At 38.0% G+C, this 19,536-nt stretch overlaps 1 protein-coding gene across 4 annotated transcripts in view; it reads left to right on the forward strand.

The window, feature by feature from the left end:
• Nucleotides 1-19,536, forward strand: part of FANK1 (fibronectin type III and ankyrin repeat domains 1) — a 136,628-nt gene that overhangs the window by 86,219 nt on the left and 30,873 nt on the right. The window contains exon 1 of one of the 4 annotated variants that reach the window (XM_024121408.3): nucleotides 18,444-18,479. The exons of the other annotated variants lie outside the window; for them this stretch is intronic. The gene's annotated coding sequence lies outside the window, so the exon portion shown is untranslated. Of the gene's footprint in view, nucleotides 1-18,443; nucleotides 18,480-19,536 lie in introns of those variants that run through there. 4 annotated transcript variants of the gene reach the window in all.

Consider the following 19,536-nt stretch of genomic DNA (forward strand, 5'->3'; position numbering starts at 1 on the left):
TGGTGTGTTTTGGGGTGTCTGTGACCTTAGTATGATTTTCAGCAGCCTCTCTGCTAATCGGTGGAGTTGTGTTCTTGTCTTGCTATTTGTTTGGCATAGAGTGTCCATCAGTGGAGCTTGCTGGTTGTTGAGTGGAGCTGGTTCTTAGCATTGAGATGGAGATCTTTGGGAGAGCTTTCGCCATTTGATATTACGTGGAGCTGGGAGGTCCCTGGTGGATCAATGTCCTGAACTCAGCTGTCCCACCTGAGAGGCTCAGGTCTGACATCCGGCCGGAGCACCAAGACCCTGTCCGCCACACAGCTGATATTAGAAGTGCCAGAAGGCTCCTAACCACGGTCTCAGCCATGGAGTGTCAGCTTACTGCCATGCTCTGTGCCTTTGTAGGAGCCGTGACCCCCTCCTTGCTGCAGGCTCTTCCGGCTCCGCAACAACCCTCCTTCCTCCAGGTGCTGGAGGCAGCGCCCTGGGCCTTGTATGCCTTTTACACGCAATAAATGGAGGCTCAGAGTGCAGGTCAGCTGAGGTCCTGCCCCGACCCAGGGCCATACGAATGGGGAGTCCACTAAGCTTGAAGGTCCTGCCCCGTTCAGAGGGTCAGCTGGCTATAGTGAGCTGGAAGCTGGTGAGTTCCACATGTTTTCTTTTCACCAGCTGCTGTGATAATGACACTCTTCCTCTGTATGTGTATTTCTATTGCCTTTCTATGGATTTAATAATAATAAACATTACCTATAATGGAGACAAGAGTGATAAGGAGTTTCCTACACAAAGTTGTTATGATAATCTCACCTTGGGAAAAGAAAAAGTAAAAGATTAGATGAATACGTTTTGTTTGAGAACATTATGCTGAACACATCCATTGAAATCAGTGCACTGCTACTGCTCAGCAGGCCCTGGCCCTGAAGACGCACAAGCAAGATTGAAACATTTGAGCCAATAATGACCCTCAGATCTCTGAGTAGGTCTTAAAAGTATGGCTGTTATTTCTTTAAATAATTTTCTGTCTCCTTTTTCTCCTCCTTCTTGAACTACAATTACATGTATGTTGAACTGCTTGATGTTCTTTCAGGTCAGTGATGCTGTTCTCATCTTTTCTCTCATGATGCTTCATTTTATCAATTTTGTGTTGCTATGTCTTCTAGTTTATTGGTATATTTTCTGCTGTGTATAATCTGTTAATCTATCCAGTTTTTCACTTCAGGTTGTATCTTTCAAGAAGTTCCAATTTGGTATTTTTATGTCTTCTGTCCTCATCACATTCATGTTTTTCTTTATCTTCTTGAATAATAGTTATATTAGGTAATGTACTTGTTTATGAGTTCTGGCTGTGTTATTTCTGGGTTCATTCCTATTGATTGTTTTCATGACAGGTCATATTTTCTGCCTTTTGCATATTGGTGATGTCTTTCCTAAAATAAAGATTATTTTTTTATTACAGTTTAAATTTACAAAAAAATTATAAAAATAGTACATGATTCCCACATAATCCACACCCAGTTTCCCCTATTGTTAACATCTTACGTGTATATGGTACATTTTTACAAATAATGAACCAATATTGATAATTATTATTAACTAAAGTCCACACTTTATTCAGATTTCCTTAGTTTTTACCACATGCCCTTCTTCTAGTCCATGATCCCATCCAGAATACATTACATTTAGTTTTTGTGTCTCCTTAAGTTCCTCTTGGCTGTGACAGTTGCTCAGACTTTTTCTTGTTTTTGATGACCTTGGCAGTTTTGAGGAGTGCTGGTCAGGTGTTTTGTAGAATGCCTTTCGACTGGGATTTATCTGATGTTTTTCTCTTGATTAGATTTAGTTTATGGGTTTTGGGGCAGTAAACCAGAGGTGAAAATGCCATTTTCATTACATTGAATTAAGGATATGCACTGTCAGCATGACTTAGCACTATTCATGCATACATTTTAATCCACCTTGTCTGAGGTCCTGCTTGTCAGGTTTCTCTGGTTAATGGTAAAGTTACTCTCTTTTTTCCCTACTTTTCCTACTGAACTCTACGTGCAGCCCACATTGAGGGAGAGGAGTTATGTTCTATTTCCTTGAGGGCAGAGTATCTCCATAAATTATTTGGAGTTCTCCTGCATAGATTTGCCTCTTTCTTTTTATGGCTGAGTAATATTCCATTGTATATATGTGCCACATCTTCTTTATCCATTCATCTGTTGATGGACAGTTAGGTTGCTTCCATGTCCTGGCTATTGTAAATAGAGCTGCAATGAACATTTTGGTACATGACTCTTTTTGAATTATGGTTTTCTCAGGGTATATGCCCAGTAGTGGGATTGCGGGGTCGTATGGTAGTTCTATTTGTAGTTTTTTAAGGAACCTCCATACTGTTCTCCATAGTGGCTGTATCAATTTACATTCCCACCAGCAGTGCAAGAGGGTTCCCTTTTCTCCACACCCTCTCCAGCATTTATTGTTTCTAGAGTTTTTGATGATGGCCAATCTGACCGGTGTGAGATGATATCTCATTGTCGTTTTGATGTTTTTTGTTTTTGTTTTTCCCAGCATTAACTCACTTTCTGGCACTCTAAGATGCTTTAGACTCATCTCATCCTCCATGTTTCCTGCCCCATTTCTAGAATCAACCCTTTCTCCAAGGAGTCCTCGTTTCCTTCATTGAAGAATGGTGTTAGAAACCAAGATCTCTGTGCTAGACGAGCTTGTTGCTATTGGCATGTCTCTGCTTTTAGACCCACTCATCTGACAAAGCAAGGAACTATATGAGTGTATATGCGTACACCTAATATTTGTCTATGTAAGTTAAGCTAAACGTGCATTCATACCGATGTCTCTAGCTGTAATTCACTAACATATGGATCATTCTAACCTCTTCTCCCTGCTTATCTGTTAACGCCCACTCCAACAGAGAGAAATCTGGCTCCCACCATCTGCCATCCATTTACTTAACTGTCTACATCTTATATGCATGCACATCAATATCAGAATGGTTAACCCGTACCCGTGTGAGAAGAAATGTTATCAACTAGCATATAGTGCTTGTGTACAGTTTCTTTGGCCTTTAGTTTTAGAGACTCTGCTTGTTTCCAAAGTTACTTAGGGCAGAACCCTTTCCCCTACCTCAATTAGGTAGTTTCACACATTTGTAATAGAGTTAGATTGTTTTGTCACATTGTTTTCCACCTTGAGATTCTGCAACCACCTGAATGATTTTTTAAAATTTGCATACATTAAGCTTCACTCTTTGTGCTGTAAGGTTCTGTGGTTTTTGACAAATGCATAGTGTCATGTGTCCACCATTACGGTATCATGATAGTTTCACTGCCATAAACAATGCCCCTGTGTTTCACCTATTCATCCCTCCTTCCCTCTCCTGAAACCTCTGGCAACTATCTTTTTACTGTCTCCATAGTTTTGCTTTTTTGAGAACATCATAATTGGCATCATACAGATGTATCTTTGTCAGACTGGTTTCTTTCATTTAGCAATATGCCCTTAAGATTCTTCCATGTTTTTTTCACAGCTTGATAATTCATTTCTTTTCATTGCTGAATAACATTCCATTGTAGGGATGTACCACAGTTTGTTTATCCATCAAAGGACCTATTGTTTCTAGTTTTTGGCCGTTATGAACAAAGCTGTTGTAAACAGTATCATGCAAGTTTTTGGGTAAACATAAGTTTTCAAGTCAACTGGGTAATTACCTAGGTGCATGATTGCTGAATCATATGACAAGACTATGTTTAACTTTGAAAAAAAACTGCCAAACTGTCTTCCAAAGTGGCTGTACCATTTTGCATTTCCACCAGCAGTGAATGAGAGTTCCTATTGCTCTGCATCTTTGCTAGCTTTTGGTGTTGTCAGGCTTTTGGATTTCAGCCATTCTGACATATAGTGTATAGTAGTGTCACGTTGTTGTTTCAATTTGCAATTTCCTAATGATGTATGATGTTGAGCATCTATTCATGTATTGTATGTCTTCTTTGGTGAGGTATCTATTCAGCTCTTTTGCCAGTTCCTTAATTGGGTTGTTTTCCTATTGTTGAGTTTTAAGAATTCTTTTTGTATTTTGGATACGAGTTCTTCATCCAGCATATGTTTTACAATTATTTGCAAAATGCTTTCATTTTTTATTGGCAAATGTGTTTATTCTTGTTCCTGAAGGGAATTTTTACTGACTATATGGTTCTAAGCTAACAGCTAGTTTTTCTTTTCTCTCTGAAAATATTACTGTATTGTTTTCTGGTTTCCATTGTTGTCCTTGAGAATTCTGCTGTCATCCTGATGTTCCTTTTTAAGGGGATGTGTGTTTTTTCTCTGGTTGCTTTTGGGGTCTCATCATTGCCTTTGATGTTCTGTTGTTTCATTTTTGTGTCTAGGCATGTTTTTTCCTATTGATCCTGCTTGGGATGTGTTTTGCTTCCTAAAGTTGTAAATTCATATTTTTAATTAGTTACGGTACATTTTCAATGATTATCCTTTAAATGTTGCCTCTCCATTTTCTTTATTCTTCCCTTCTGGCACTTTGATTAAATATACGTTAGATCTTCTCATTCTATTTTTTTTAACCTCTGTTTTATACATTCAGTCTTTGCTTTATTCTGGGTAAATTGGGTAAGTTCTCCAGATATATAATTTTCTTTTCATTTCTGCTTACTTTGCCATTTAACCCACCTACTTAGTTTTGTATTTCAACAATTATATTTTCACTTCTAGAATTTCCATTTGCTTTTTTCCTCAGATATTTTTGGTTATCCCTAATAGTTTTTTGTTATATATTCAACTTTGGAAATAATTCTTTTATTTCTTTAAAACTTTTGTACCTGGCTCTTAGATATTCTGAATGTGACAATTTCAACCTCTTCAGTTCTTGGAGGGTGTTTTTAAGTGGGCTCTGGATTGGTTATTTTTTCATAGAAAAAGTGCACTGGAGGGCAAATTCACCATCTCCAGGAATCAGCTAGGCCTGGGAGGGGCGGTCTCCCCAGGGTCAGTAAGGCCCCAGATGTCTGAACAACAGAATAAAAAGACATGTTTACTACAAGCGCCTATGTCTCTGACTGTGTGCATGCTAGCCTTCCTTTGTGTTTGGTGATCTTTGACCTTAAAATGTGTGGCTAAGCTGGGGACTCTTTCCTTAGGAGATCATTTTCTTCTGCCCTGGAAGTAGCCGAGGGGCTTGTGGGAACTGTGACCACTTTGGAGCCCCTGGAGACTCGTTCAGAACAGGAGCCTCTGGCTCAGTTGCTGCTGCTTGCTGCTTTCCAAGTTCAATATCCCGGCAGCATGGTTGCTGTATTACTCTGGCCTCATGGTAACTTCATGCCCTCCTGCCTACAGGCCGGGCCAGCTCCGGTTCTCCATCCCTTTGACTCCCTGCTTCTCTGGTCCTGGTTCTCTGCCTCTCTAGGTTCCTTTGTTCCTGTTTTCTGGGTGTCCCTATACAAGCAGACCTCAGTGATATTGTGGGTTCAGATCCAGACCGCTGCAATAAGGCGAATATCACAAAGTGCATTACTCAAATGTTTTGGTTTCCCCGTGCATATGAAAGTTACGCTCAGAACATACTGTTGTCTATTAAGTGTGCAATAGAGTTATGTCTGTAAAAAAACAATGTACATACCTTAATTAAAAAATACTGTATTGCTAAAAAATGCTAACTGTCATCCGAGCCTTCAGTGAGTTGTTGTAACATCAAAGATCACTGATCACAGATCACCATAACGACTATAATGATAATATAGAACAGGTTTGAAATATTGGGAGAATTACCAAAATATGACACAGAGACATGAATGAATAAATGCTGTTGAAACAATGGCACAGATAGGCTTGTGCAGTGCAGGGGTGCCCCAAACTTTCAATTTATAATTATTTTTTAAAGCCAAATCTGTGAAGCACAGTAAAGCCAAGTGCAGTTGAAAGGAGAAGCAGTATGCCTGTCCTGGCTTCGGGAGGTCGAGGCACAGATTTCTGTTCCCTCTGGTTCCTGAATGATCTGAACCCTGCTCATATTTTAAAATTTTTTATGGGGTGGAGAGATGGGGAAGAGGTGGGCTGTCTCTGGGTAATTCTACCTTTTGTGAGACCAGCAATGTCTCAAAGGATGTGTCCCATCACAGGTCTAACTGTTGTGGAGTGGAGGGTCCTTCAGAGAGTCTGCTAGTTTTTGTTGCCTGAATCTGATCACTTTGCATGACCTGTCCCGCTACCTCCAGAGCCCTCACCGACCACCATGATCTTTCCACCTGAATTACTGCAGTTGCCTCCTGGCTGGTCTCCCTGCTCCAGCCCTTACCCCACTTTGGTCTGTTTCCAGTAGGGTAGCCAGAGGATCCTGTTAAAACCGAAATTGGATCACTTCTCTATTCAGAATCTTCAAATTGCTTCCCATCTCATCAGAACAAAAGTCAAATATTTTACAGAGACCAAAAGGCCCCGGATAGCACTCTCCCACGCTCTCTCCCTGGCCCTCTTCTCCCGACTTCTCTCCCTCATCCCCTACTATTGCTGCTCATGGTTCTGTGATACCCTGTCCTCCTCGCAGTGCAAGGACCGTGCTGGACTTGCTCCTGCCTCAAAGGTTTTGCACTGGCCGTGCCTGATGCCCAGGGTGCCCTTCCTCCAGATATTTGCGTGCTTTGTGCTCTTAGCTCCATGAGCTGTCAACTCAGAAGTCATGTCTTCAGTGGAGCTTTCCTCTGTCGCCCCAATCTAAAACTGTAACTGACTCCAAACTCCCTATTCCCCTTCTCTGCTTTATTTTTTTCCTTAGCACTTAAGTATCATCTTATTGATGCATACTATATATTTTCTCTTCTAAAAATCAACTTTGAGATATTATATAATTTACATATAATAAAGTGTAGCCATTTAAAGCATACATTTAGATGCCTTTTGCCAAATGTATTCACCTGTGTGACCACCGAGAGAGTCGAGAGAGAGGGCATTTCTATCACCAAAAAAAAAAATCCCCTTAGGTTCCCTTACTACCTTCAGTCACAGCTCAAGGCTGCCACTGACCTGATGACTGTCCCTATCAATGTTTGCCTTTTTTAGAACTTCATTAAATGGAGTCGGTCTGTATGAACTCGGATGTCTGGCTTCTTTTACTCAGCATCATGGTTTTGAGCTTCATCTATGTTATGGCTCGTATCAATAGTGCAGTAACTAGTCATTAATTATTATGCATTAACGAATCATTCTTCTTTACTGCTGAGCGATACTTCCTCGTATGGATATACCATAGTTTGTTCATTTATGTGCTGATTGGCATTTGGGATTTTCAGGTTTTATTGATTATGAGTAAAGCTACTCTGAATGTTCAAGTCCAGGTCTTTGTGTGGACATATGTTTCATTAACTGTAAATAACTAGGGGTGGGATTGCTTGCTCATTGCACAAGTCTATATTTAACTTTTTTAGGAACTGTCGAACAGTTATTTAAAAGGATGGCACAGTTTTGGATTTCTGCCAGGACCGCATGAGTTACAGTTGTTCTACATCCTCACCGACACTGGATGTCCTCAGTCTCTTATTTTAGGCATTCTAGGCGTCTCCTCGTCATTTTAATGTGCATTCCCTGATGACTAGTAATATTGAACATCTTTTCATGTCCTTATCAGCCATTTGTAAATCTTCTTTTGTGAAATACCATGTCAATTTTTATGCTTGTTTTTAAATTGTGTGTCTTATTATTGAATTGTAATATAAAATATATTAATAATTCTGGACATAAGTCATTTGTTAGATATATGTATAATTAATATTTTCTCCTTTTTAAAATTTTACTAATGGTGATTTTCAAAGAGTAGAAGCTTTTCATTTTATTGAAACGCAACTTATCAGATTTTTTCCTTTTATCGTTAATGGTTTTTGTGTCCTGTGTAAGAAATCTTTGTGTAGTCTGTGGTTGTAAAGATACTTTCTCCTAACACTCGATGTATTTTGCTTATTTGTTAAGTGTCTTTTCCCCTCATCCATTAAAACATAAACTCCTTGAGGCAGAGATTTTTGTTGAATTTGTTTATTGCTCAGTCCCCAGTATTGCTTCAGTGCATCATTCATAGCAGGCTCTCAGTAAATATTTACTGAATGAATGAATGTATGTTTTTATAATTCTTACGCATGTATATATAAACAATACATTAGATTATTTTGCATATTTTATAAGGTAATATAGTGAGTATGCACTGAAGAAAGAAGCACAGTGGTTCCAGGTGGCATCTAAATAGAAGATACCATTTATTTTTATATACAGTATTCTGTAATATAAATGAACCTCACTCTGTTTGTTCTCTTGTTGAGAAGGCTACTTCTAGTTTTTCATTACTATGTTATTAATAATGTGACAATGGTTTTACCAAGTTGTCTTGTACGTTTGTGTGTATATGTTTCACCTCACACCTGGTTTGGGGGGTTGATAATATTCTTGTTTGCCTGGATGGGAGAAAACCAATCTCTCCCACACAGTTGGTACATTGATAATTGCTCCTTTTAAAGAGCAATTTGACAATACGCACCAAAATTAAACATATACACATCCAAAGACTCAACAATTCTACTTCCAGGAATTTTTCTTGTAAAAATATTTGCATCACTGTGTAAAGTTAAATGCAAAAAAATTTTTAATTGAAGTGTTGTCTGTAATAAACGATTGTATACAAAGAGTAGTTTTTAAAAATTGAGTTAGTCATATGTATTAATATGCAAGAATCTCAACCAATAGCCTGTTAATTGAAAAAGGCAAACTGCAAAACAGTACCTTGAGTATAATGCCATCTTTGTAAAATTTTATATATCTTTGCTAAAGAAATCTTTGAATTTTCATCAAGCTGTTGCTGGTGGTCATCTCTGGGGAGGAGGTTATGAGAGAACTTTTATTTCCTGTTTCAATATTTCTGTATTGCTTGATTTCTAAAAACTCAGTGATTTAGGTATTGCTTTTATATTAGAAAAAAGTAATACTATCACCTTTTGGGAAAAATGTGCTTCATTGAGAGAATTAGTTTTCCACGTTTCCAACATCTGAGTAACTATCTTTGTTTCTTTTTCGAGATAGTACAGCATGCTTTTTGAACTTATTTTACCAGGTGGTATTTATTACCTTCCTTGTTAATTGAGGTTATACTTGAGTGCCTAACGTGCCAATTTTTATTTGTTGGATTATTCTGTAATTTTGGTTTTTGAAAGGGACATACATTTGCATGCTATAGTAAGACAGTGTGAATGAAAACAAAAGCTATGGGTTAAAGATAATTTCAAGTAGAGATCTCCTAAATAATTTTAGGAAGTTTAAGGAAAGAGTTGAAGGGTGGGGACGGGGTAGGTGTGAGAACAGTGGGAGGAGGTTGAGGGGGAGGGAGCTGGAAAAGGGTGAAGAGGGAAGCAGCACCCGATGGGAAGATTAAAAAGATTTACTTGCGTTCAAGCCGAGATCAAAGCTACACATTTGTAACTAGTGCAGAGAGGGGAAGTCAATCGATTTTCAAACCGTTTCTTAGACATTGGAGGAGAGACTTTTTGGAAGGAGAACTCTAACATACTAGCTGCCTTTGAATTTTGTTCGCTGAACGGGTTTACTTACTATTTACAGTGAAGGGTCTGACAATGAATCTTGCCCTTTAAGACATGCTTAGAGGCAGGAAACAGGTGAATATGAAAGCAGTCCCGTATTAGAAGCAGGGGATTTCTTATTCAGGACTTCATTCTGATAAATGCAAAGAACAATGACCATTCTTTATAATTAATACTCGATTTATGATCCTGGTTCTTTCATTAGTGGTTGCGAAATTGCAATTTATTTTTCCGTGTACACCCTGGTAACCTATTTAGAATGAGTTTGGAGAAATTTATGGTTAAAAATTTGTTTTTATATGGTAAGTTTATCCAACCTTTCTGTTCTTTTTATTGCAAACCATTGCTGTTGGAGAACCAGGGACATGGGTATAAGTTATAAAAGAACCTCATTTGGAAGTGCACAGTATGTGGCAAATATTATGTATTGGCATATAATGAAAATTGCAGTGATTTCATTAGTAAGTTACAACTCTTAAAGATTCCTATTTATCAGCTATGTTGATAATGAGGGTTGAATTTTTCTATGGAGGTCTTAATGTTAATGGGACCACTCTAGTCCTTTTAAAATTATCTGATTTATTTTTAGGTTTGGATTTGCTTTCCGAGAAGGTTGCCCTGCATGTTACTGTCAACGTTAAGTGGAATGATGTGTCCTTTTTCTTGCTGTAATGTTCTTCATAGCCCTTTCTGGGCTGCATCTTTGAGGCATCAGCTCAAATGTCTCTTGGCACCTTGGTCTTTTTTCTTTAGAGCAATGATCACAATTGTAGGAATTGTTTTGGGTTCTCTTGTCATACGTTTGCATCAGCTGCAAGACCAGACTCGGTGAGAATTGGACCCGCCTGTCTTGTCCTCCCATACTCTCACTACTGAGCAGGGTGTCGACCACATAGTAACATTCAAACAAAGATACTGACAACCAAAGAACAGAGAATGGTTAGAAAAAGGGAGATTGGTGGGAGAGGGAACAGAGAAGGAAAGCGGCGGTTGAGAGATATTTAAGACCATAACCCCTGATGTAATCACTCTTTAAACTGCAAAATGTGCTAAAAAGCTGTAGGGTTTCAAAGATTTTTGTGTCAGTATGCTTTATTCCATTATATTTGTGTGAATAAGAGAGGTCCATAACAATATAGTCGATTTACGTTACGAGCTGGATTGAGTTAGTTTTTATAGCGCTGCGTGGAAGGCAACCGACACACATCAGAGTCGAGACAAAGCGTCACATCCTACGGGGTGACCCATGTGAGCTAGAAGTTGGGCAGCATGATGATTCAACTCATGAGACAAACACTGGAGACCTCTCTTTGCTTATTGGAAGTTTCTATTTTTCACACCTACTGGTAAATAATATGCAGTCTAAGTATTGATGAGCATTGACAGCTGTAGAGTAAAATATGCTAAGTTATATACTGTAGGTTAAGACACTACTTATCTTTCATGGTTAAATTATTTGCAACATATTTTAAGGAGTAATACAGAATCCCTTGAATATTTGAATAATGTCAGATCAGCTTGGATCAAACATTAATTGAATGGTTTGGGGGATAGAAAGTGAAGGGACCTCAGCTCGTCTCCTCAAGGAGCTTAGAGTCAAGTTGGATTGAATGTGTCATTGGAATGTAGAAAATATTCTAGACTTGAAACTCCCAAGGATTTCTGAATTTTAAACTGGACCACCTTTATATAACATTTTAAGGTAGTTTTGAAGAACAGGTTACCTGGATACCCATTTACTTGGGAGATGAGTTAAGACAGTAAGGATATAAATACATCCATGCATGCAGTACCTTGTTCTGTCCTTTTATTAAATAGTTCAGGCATAACATATATAAAATAATATAATAAATATTCACGTGCCACCACCCGGCTTAAGAAACAAAACGCTGCCAATAAAATTATTTTTCTGCCATTCCATTCCTTTCTCTCCCTCCTCCTTTTGACATAGGTTTGTTTTCTCGAGCCTTAGGTCCATTGTATCATATTCTGTACATATCGTTTCACGACTTGCTTTTGTGATTCAACCCCTCTCTGCCCCGATTTATTAATGTAGATATATTTAACTGTAACTTTAATCTTAACTGCGATATAGTATTGCAGTGTATGATCTTATTCATAATTCATCCAATCCTCTCATGCCAGCCACTGAGCTGGTTTTCAATGTTTCCCAACTGCAAACTTTCCTTGAATATTCCTGTATATCAGCGACTGTAGCTGACAGTGGAATTCCCGCTTCCTGAACTTCACTTTGCCACGTTGCTCTCCGAAGACATTTCCCAACTTGTGCTTCCACTGGCAGTTTAGGAGTGTGGCCTCTGTTTCTGTTCTCTGCCATTGGCAGATTTCAGTTTTTGTAAGTTTGATGGCTGTGCAATCTCACTCTTTGAATTGCATTGTTCTGATCATTGGTGAGACTGCGTGTGCTGCCTTGGTATTCTGCTTCTGCTGAGTGGCTTGGTCAGACCCTTTAGTGGTGGGGTTTTCTTAAGAATGTATGTATTCTGTAAAAAAAAAAAAAAAAAAAAACCCAAAAAACAAACAAAAAGACCAAAAACACCCCAAAAATAACCCAATCAAAAAATGGGCAGAGGACTTAAATAGACCTTTCTCCAAAGAAGACATACAGATGGCCAAGAGACACATGAGACGATGGTCCACATCGCTAATTATTAGAGAAATGCAAATCAAAATTACAATGAGGTGTCACCTCACACTGGTCAGAATGCCCATCATCAAAAAAGTCTACAAATAATAATTGCTGGAGAGGGTGTGGAGAAAAGGGAACCCTCCTACGCTGTTGGTGGGAATGTAAATTGGTGCAGCCACTGTGGAGAACAGTATGGAGGTTCCTTAAAAAACTAAAAATAGAGCTACCATATGATCCAGCAATCCCACTTCTGCACATATATCCAGAGAATACTCTAATTAGAAAAGATGCATGCACCCCAATGTTCATAGCAGCATAATTTACAATAGCCAAGATGTGGAAGCAACCTAAATGTCCATCAACAGATGAATGGATAAAGAAGATATGGTATATATACACAATGGAATATTACTCAGCCATCAAAAGAATGAAATAATGCCATTTGCAGCAACATGGATGGACCTAGAGATTATCATACTAAGTGAAGTAAGTCAGACTGAGGAAGACATATGATTTATAGGTGGAATTTAAAATATACAAATGAACTTATTTACAAAACAGAAATAAACTCACAGATATAGAGAACAAACTTAAGGTTACCACAGGGGAAGGGGGCAGGGGAGAGGGAATAAATTAGGAGTTTGGGATTAGCAGATACAAACTACTATGCATAAAGTAGATAAACAACAAGGTTCTACTGTATAGCACAGGGAACTATTATTCAATATCTTGTAATAAACTATAATGGAAAAGAATCTGAAAAAGATATGTATATAAAACTGAGGCACTTTGTATACCAGAAACTAACACAACATTGTAAATGAACTATACTTCAACTAAAAAGAAAAACAAACCTATGTATGCTAAGCAGATGTGTTGTGAAAAATGCCCTATCACCACTGTTGACACATCATGCCATTTCTCACTATAACTTCATTTTAAACTTCAATGACATGCTCTGTGTCAAAAGAAAATAAACAGCAATTTGATTTTGCCTGTCTGATTGTGGACGATGTTGTCGTCTCACGAGGATTCATTGTTGGTTTCCATTGAAGAGCTCTGAGGCTCCGCACCGCGAAGCCTGAGCCTGAGAGCACAGACTCTGAGTTAAGAGGCCTGGGCTGACAGCCCTGCTCCCCACTTGTGGCTTTTGAGGACCTGAACAAGCTGCTTTACCTCTTTGAGGCTTGGTCAGCTCCTCTCCCTTCTTCGTTGTGAGGTTTAGACATACGGTTGACTGTCCAGTACGGTGCCTGCTCTGAGCCAGCCCGCAGTAACCTGTAGTTATTATAATTAGGCAAAAGAAATAGCTTGGAAGAACACTTCTTTGCCTATTACCTATTAAACATATAGAATTCCAAGCAGGGTTTCTATGTAGCAAAAAGTATAAAATAGGGGAACCCTTATCCATGTCAATTCACTTTTCAGTATTTTTTTAAATCACATTTTTTCTTTGCAGTAAATCTGACAGGGAGGGTAGGAAGGTATTATCCCCGTGTTCCTGATGAGGAAAATCTGTGGTGGAGTCAGGGCAAGAGGCAGTGTTTCCCGATTCTTTTACTCTAGGAGGTTATGTCTTTTGTGTTTTGCTTGTTCGTTTTTTTCATTTGTTTTTTGACGTCTGAAGTGACTTTTGCCCTTGAAGAGCTTACTAGCAAGGCTGGGAGAAGCAGCTTCCAACAGTTTGCATTTTATATTGTTTTCTCTTAAAAGATAAGGATGCTTGGGAATAAAAACATGAGAGAATTTTCTAAGGAAACTAAAATGTTTTCAATAAATGATGTACTTTCTGCCCACAGGCTCTGCTAGACTCATCCCCCTGATCCTTCAAAACTCAAGGGCACCTCACCCCCCAGAGTAGATGAGGGGCCCCCTCTGCACCTGCCGCCTCCCCTTTCCCAGTGGCACGTCTCTGGTTTGTATTTGGTGCCAGGGTTCCCTGCTGGTCCCTTAGCACCCTTCCCCGCCTTGGTGGTGCTTGGGCCCTTGGGACACAGAGTCAGTGTCCCACCGACGTGCTGAATGAATGGATGAAAACTTATTCCTTGGAAATAAATGTGATGTAGAATATCTGCTTGACACCAAAATGGTCAATAAATTGAACCAGAGGGTAATTGAAATGTCTCATGTATGAAGCACCCACGTTGACTTAATTCTTGGTTTATTTTTATCAGACTTGTTTCGGTTATATACATACAAGCTCAGGGAGGGAGAATCTAGACTGCTAGTTTATCTTGGCTGAATTTTGTTTTCATTAAGAATAAGTGAAAATGCGTAATTCCATTTTTCTTATTCAATGCTATTACAACATTAAAATTTACCAAAAAATGAGCCATGATTCTACCACTCTAATTGTATTTCATTATTCTAAATTTTTCCAGTTCTTCTGTCCATATACATCTTTAGATTTTATCATTATAATCAGTGTCTGTGCAAATTTGTGTTCCTCCCTCAGCATATCAAACGTACTTAGTATATATTATTCCATGTGGCTTTTTAGTGGCTAAATATTTCCGCATTTACATGATGTACTGCAGTGTATATAACAAATTCTATATTCTTAGACATTTATATTGTTTGCAGTTTTTATTGCTATCAATGATGCTAAAGTGATTCTCTTGGTTTTTATTTTGTTATTTATGTATCTTTGTACTTAAGCACAGGCAGGTAGTAGATTTCATGTAGAGAGCTTGAGGGCATGGTTCTGGAGTCACGTTGCCTGGGTTCAAATCCTTGTTCTGCTGATTCCTGGATGCCCTCCCTGGAAGGCTGTGTATCTATGGTCCATCTCTAAAATGGAGGAAATTCAAGTGCTTCCTAAGGTCGCTATGAAGATTAAATGATAAAATATATGTAAATTGCTTAGGACACAGTCTGATACAAAGTGAAGGCTAATTAAAATTTAGCTACTAAAACAGCACTATTTACAATAGGCAAGACATGGAAGCAACTTAAATGTCCATCAACAGATGAATGGATAAAGTCAATGTGGTACATATGTACAATGGAATATTACTCAACCATAAAAAATGAAATAATGTCATTTGTGGCAACATGGATGGACCTAGAGATTAGCATATAAAATGAAGAAAGAGAAAGATAAATATCTTATGATATTACTTATATGTGGAATCTAAAAAAAGGATACAAATGAACTTATTTATAAAACAGAAATGGACTCAGACATAGAAAACAAATTTATGGTTACCAAAGGGGATAGTGGGGGAGAGGGAATAAATTAGGAGTTTGGGATTAAAATATACACACTACTATATACAAAATAGATAAACAACAAGGACCTACTGTATAGCACAGAGACCTATACTCAGTATCTTGTAATAACCTATAATGGAAAATCTAAAAAAGAATATATATATATATATATATATATATAATGGAATCAATTTGCTCTACACCTGAAACACAACACTGTAAATTAACTATACTTCAATAAAAAAATTTTAGCTATTAAATAATCAACATTTGAGGGACGGATGGAGGTAAGTGGAAGCATAGATGAAATAAGATGATTATCAGCCATAATCATGCTGATAATTGACGAAGCTGGGTGTAAAGTACAAAGGGATTCACGATAGTCTTGTTTCTACTTTTTTTATATGTTTGAAATTTTTAAATAAGAAGTAAAAGTATACATAATAAAAACATTTTAGCTTTTAAGTTTACTTTTTGGTTTTGAATTATTTTCTTTGGACATGTTTCTAGGAGCGGGGTCACCAGGTGGGATGTTTTCATAATCATTGTTTTGAATATGGCCAAATTGCTTTAGTAAAGGATTGTTTGATATATGGTGCTATCCACAAACTCTAAGTAAGCTAGTTTTATCACAATCTTAAACGGCATAAGATATTACCATTACATGTTTGTCATCCAATTTTATAAATAAAATGACACGTCACAGTTATTTCCCCCCTTTTATTTTTTAAAAAATGTTTATTTTTGGCTGCTTTGGGTCTTTGTTGCTGCGCGGGCTTTCTCTAGTTTCGGCGAGCGGGGGCTACTCTGTTGCGGGCGCGGGCTTCTTGTTGCGGTGGCTTCTCATTACAGAGCACGGGCTCTAGGCGCACGGGCTTCGGTAGTTGTGGCACGCGGGCTCAGTAGTTGTGGCTCGTGGGCTCTAGAGCGCAGGCTTCAGTAGTAGTGGCACACGGGCTTAGTTGCTCCGCGGCATGTGGGATCTTCCCGGACCAGGGATTGAACCCGTTTCCCCTGCACTGGCAGGAGGATTCTTAACCACTGCGCCACCAGAGAAGTCCTCCACCCTTTTAAAGTTAGTAGAAACTTCAAGCATTTTCTTAATTGTGGTTACTGGTAGTTAACATTTATAAATTTTTAAATTATTTACTTCTGTCCTTGGTCCTTTCATCTATATAAGGGTTTTATAGGATTCATTTTATGAAAGCAGTATAATAGTTTGGTGGAATTAAACTCATTTTACCTGTCATATTTCATTTTTAAGTGAAAGGAGAAACTGTCATCACTATGCAGGTATTGTGATATTTGACTGAAAAATTCCTTCTTTAATATGTATTCATGGCAAACATATTTTTTGACACTTTTAATGATTATGATCTCCACGTCTTATTGATCTGGAATATGTTCTTGATTTATGGCTGCTATAAATGCGTGGTCAAGCTATGATGAATTGCTCTGAGGTGGCCGCCACCACTGTTCTTTATATAGCGTCCACTCAGTGTGCTGTCATCCTGATTGTGGACCATCTGCCCCCAGAGGCCAGGCTGCAGATGTCCCTTGTCAATGAAATTTGACCTCAGTAAATTTGCAGGTGTCTTTGGAAGGGCAGGGAAACTACCATTCTGCTTTTACGGTATTCCACGTTTATAATGAACATACTCATGTTTTCTTTCTCTCTTCATCAGTCCCTGCTTTTCATGATACTAATCAGAATTGCCAATTCCAATACAGATCATGATCACAAATTCTCTGTAGCTCTTAAAATGTGTTCAGCTGCCTATCATTAAGATACTGAGTAATGTTTTTACTCATCTTTTCAGTTTCCTCTTATGGGGCTGGCACATTTCTGTTATATTATTACAACCTACATATTTAAAATTTTAGAATGCTAAGGCCTAATATTGTACAGTGGTTTATTTCAACTTTATAGTTTTCTGTGTTTAAACCTATAATTTGTAAATGATAGCTTTTTAAAATGGATTTCTGGTGTACTGGAGAGCCATATTTTATGCCATTTTGTAACCTAGGGACTGAAAGGTGACAGTGTATGAAGCCCTCTATATTTCATTTTCATATTATTTATTACTTGACAAATGGCAAGAGGGGCATAAAATTGTTTTGTCAGATTTGCATAAGAACTTTCTTACAAAAAGCTTTTATAGTACACAACACGTATGTAAATTCTCATATAATCATCCTTTTGAGATCAGCTTGGTAGTTTTGTTGCTGTTTTTATTTTTCATTTTTTTGGAAAACTTTTTTTTAGTATATATCTATATTTATTTTATTTAGGAATAATTGACACCAGGTGTACAACATAATGATTCGACATTTGTATACATAGCAAAATGATCACCATGATAAGTCTAGGTAACATCCATCACCATACAGTTATAAGCATTTTTCCCTTTTTTTCCTGTGATGAGGACTTATAAGATCTACTCTTAGCAGCTTTCAAATGTGCAATATTAACTATAGTCACCATGCTGTAGGTTACATCCCTGTGACAATTATTTTATAGCTGGAAGTTTGTAACTTTTGAACCCCTTCACCCATTATACATCCTCCCCCCCACCTCCCACCCACTACCACCAGACCCTGGCAACCACTGTCCTCTGTTGAAAAACTTTAAAAAAAAATTTATTTAAATTTTTGAATTTTATTTTTTTATACAGCAGGTTCTTAATAGTCATCCATTTTATACACGTCAGCGTATACATGTCAATCCCAATCGCCCAATTCATCACACCACCATCCCCACCCCCCGGCCGCTTTCCCCGCTTGGCGTCCATACGTTTGTTGTCTACATCTGTGTCTCAATTTCTGCCCTGCAAACCGGTTCATCTGTACCATTTTTCTACGTTCCACATATATGCATTAATATACGATATTTGTTTTTCTCTTTCTGACTTACTTCACTCTGTATGACAGTCTCCAGATCCATCCACGTCTCAACAAATGAAATGAAATGAAAAACTTTTAAGATTAAAAAAATCTGCCATGATGGAAAGAGCCTATCAGTTGTTTAAAGTAAAGATGTGAAATTGAAAGTAAGACTTTTTCCCCCCTTTTTTGTCAGTAATCTTTAGAAAAGTTCAAATAAACTTTAAGCCTGAGTTTGACATAAGATTATGTGATTGGCTAAATGTGGATACTGGTTATGAGACTTAAATAAGCAAAAGCACCTTTTAAAAGATCTGATACTTATAATCAGGAAAAATAGAGTTCTAAAACTTTTATATAAATCTAAATTGTGTCTACGAATATGTGTTTGTGGGTATGTTGTATATATATTTTATAAAACTTATGAAAACAATTCCCAAAATAGTGTTTCTACTTAGATAAATATAAATACAAATGTGGATATAAACATCCTGGTTAAACAAATAAGTGGCAAAAAGGTGAGCTTTTGAGTTTTTCAAAATGTTGATTGTAGTCATTTTAGGAAAGGTGTATTATTAATTGTCAAACAGGCAGTAGGTTCATCCCAGGGTAGAGTGAGTCAGGGCTGTCCTCCTATATATACTTACCTCCCCTTGCAATTCTAGCTTCACTGTGAAACTTGAGGATGATAACATTTAAAATAGAGGAATTTGTTCATGTGTTGGTAGTAAACTCAATTTAGCATACTTTCCTGATATAGTCCCTGTTCCTTGCCCTGGTACAAACACTCTTCTCAGATTATCAACGAGTTATCTCACTAATTGTTTTAACCACATTCGAGGACCTTTCCTCCTCTGCATTCCATGCTGAACATAAAGAGGCACCTGTCTGACTTCCTACCCACTTCACAGTGTCAAGGTGAATGTGGCCAAATCTTTCTGCTTCTTGGCCTCCTGCGGTCCTCCTAGACCATCTTCCTTTTTATGGACCGAGTCCCTGAAGACGAGCAGCCTCCGGACCCATGGCTGAGAGGGAGCTGCCCTTGCTCCCTCCTCCTGCTTGGACATCCACACGCTTCATTCATTAAAACAATCACCTGGCTTTCATTGTCTTCCCTTTCTCTCGTTAAGTTCTCTTGGTCATTTAAAAATACGCTTGGGTCTTTTGTCTCCTTAGGTAGGTTTATTCCTAGATATTTTATTCTTTTTGTTGCAGTGGTAAATG

This window comes from Physeter macrocephalus, chromosome 20 (assembly GCF_002837175.3).
Source record: "Physeter macrocephalus isolate SW-GA chromosome 20, ASM283717v5, whole genome shotgun sequence".
In the NCBI taxonomy this organism is placed as follows: domain Eukaryota; kingdom Metazoa; phylum Chordata; class Mammalia; order Artiodactyla; family Physeteridae; genus Physeter; species Physeter macrocephalus.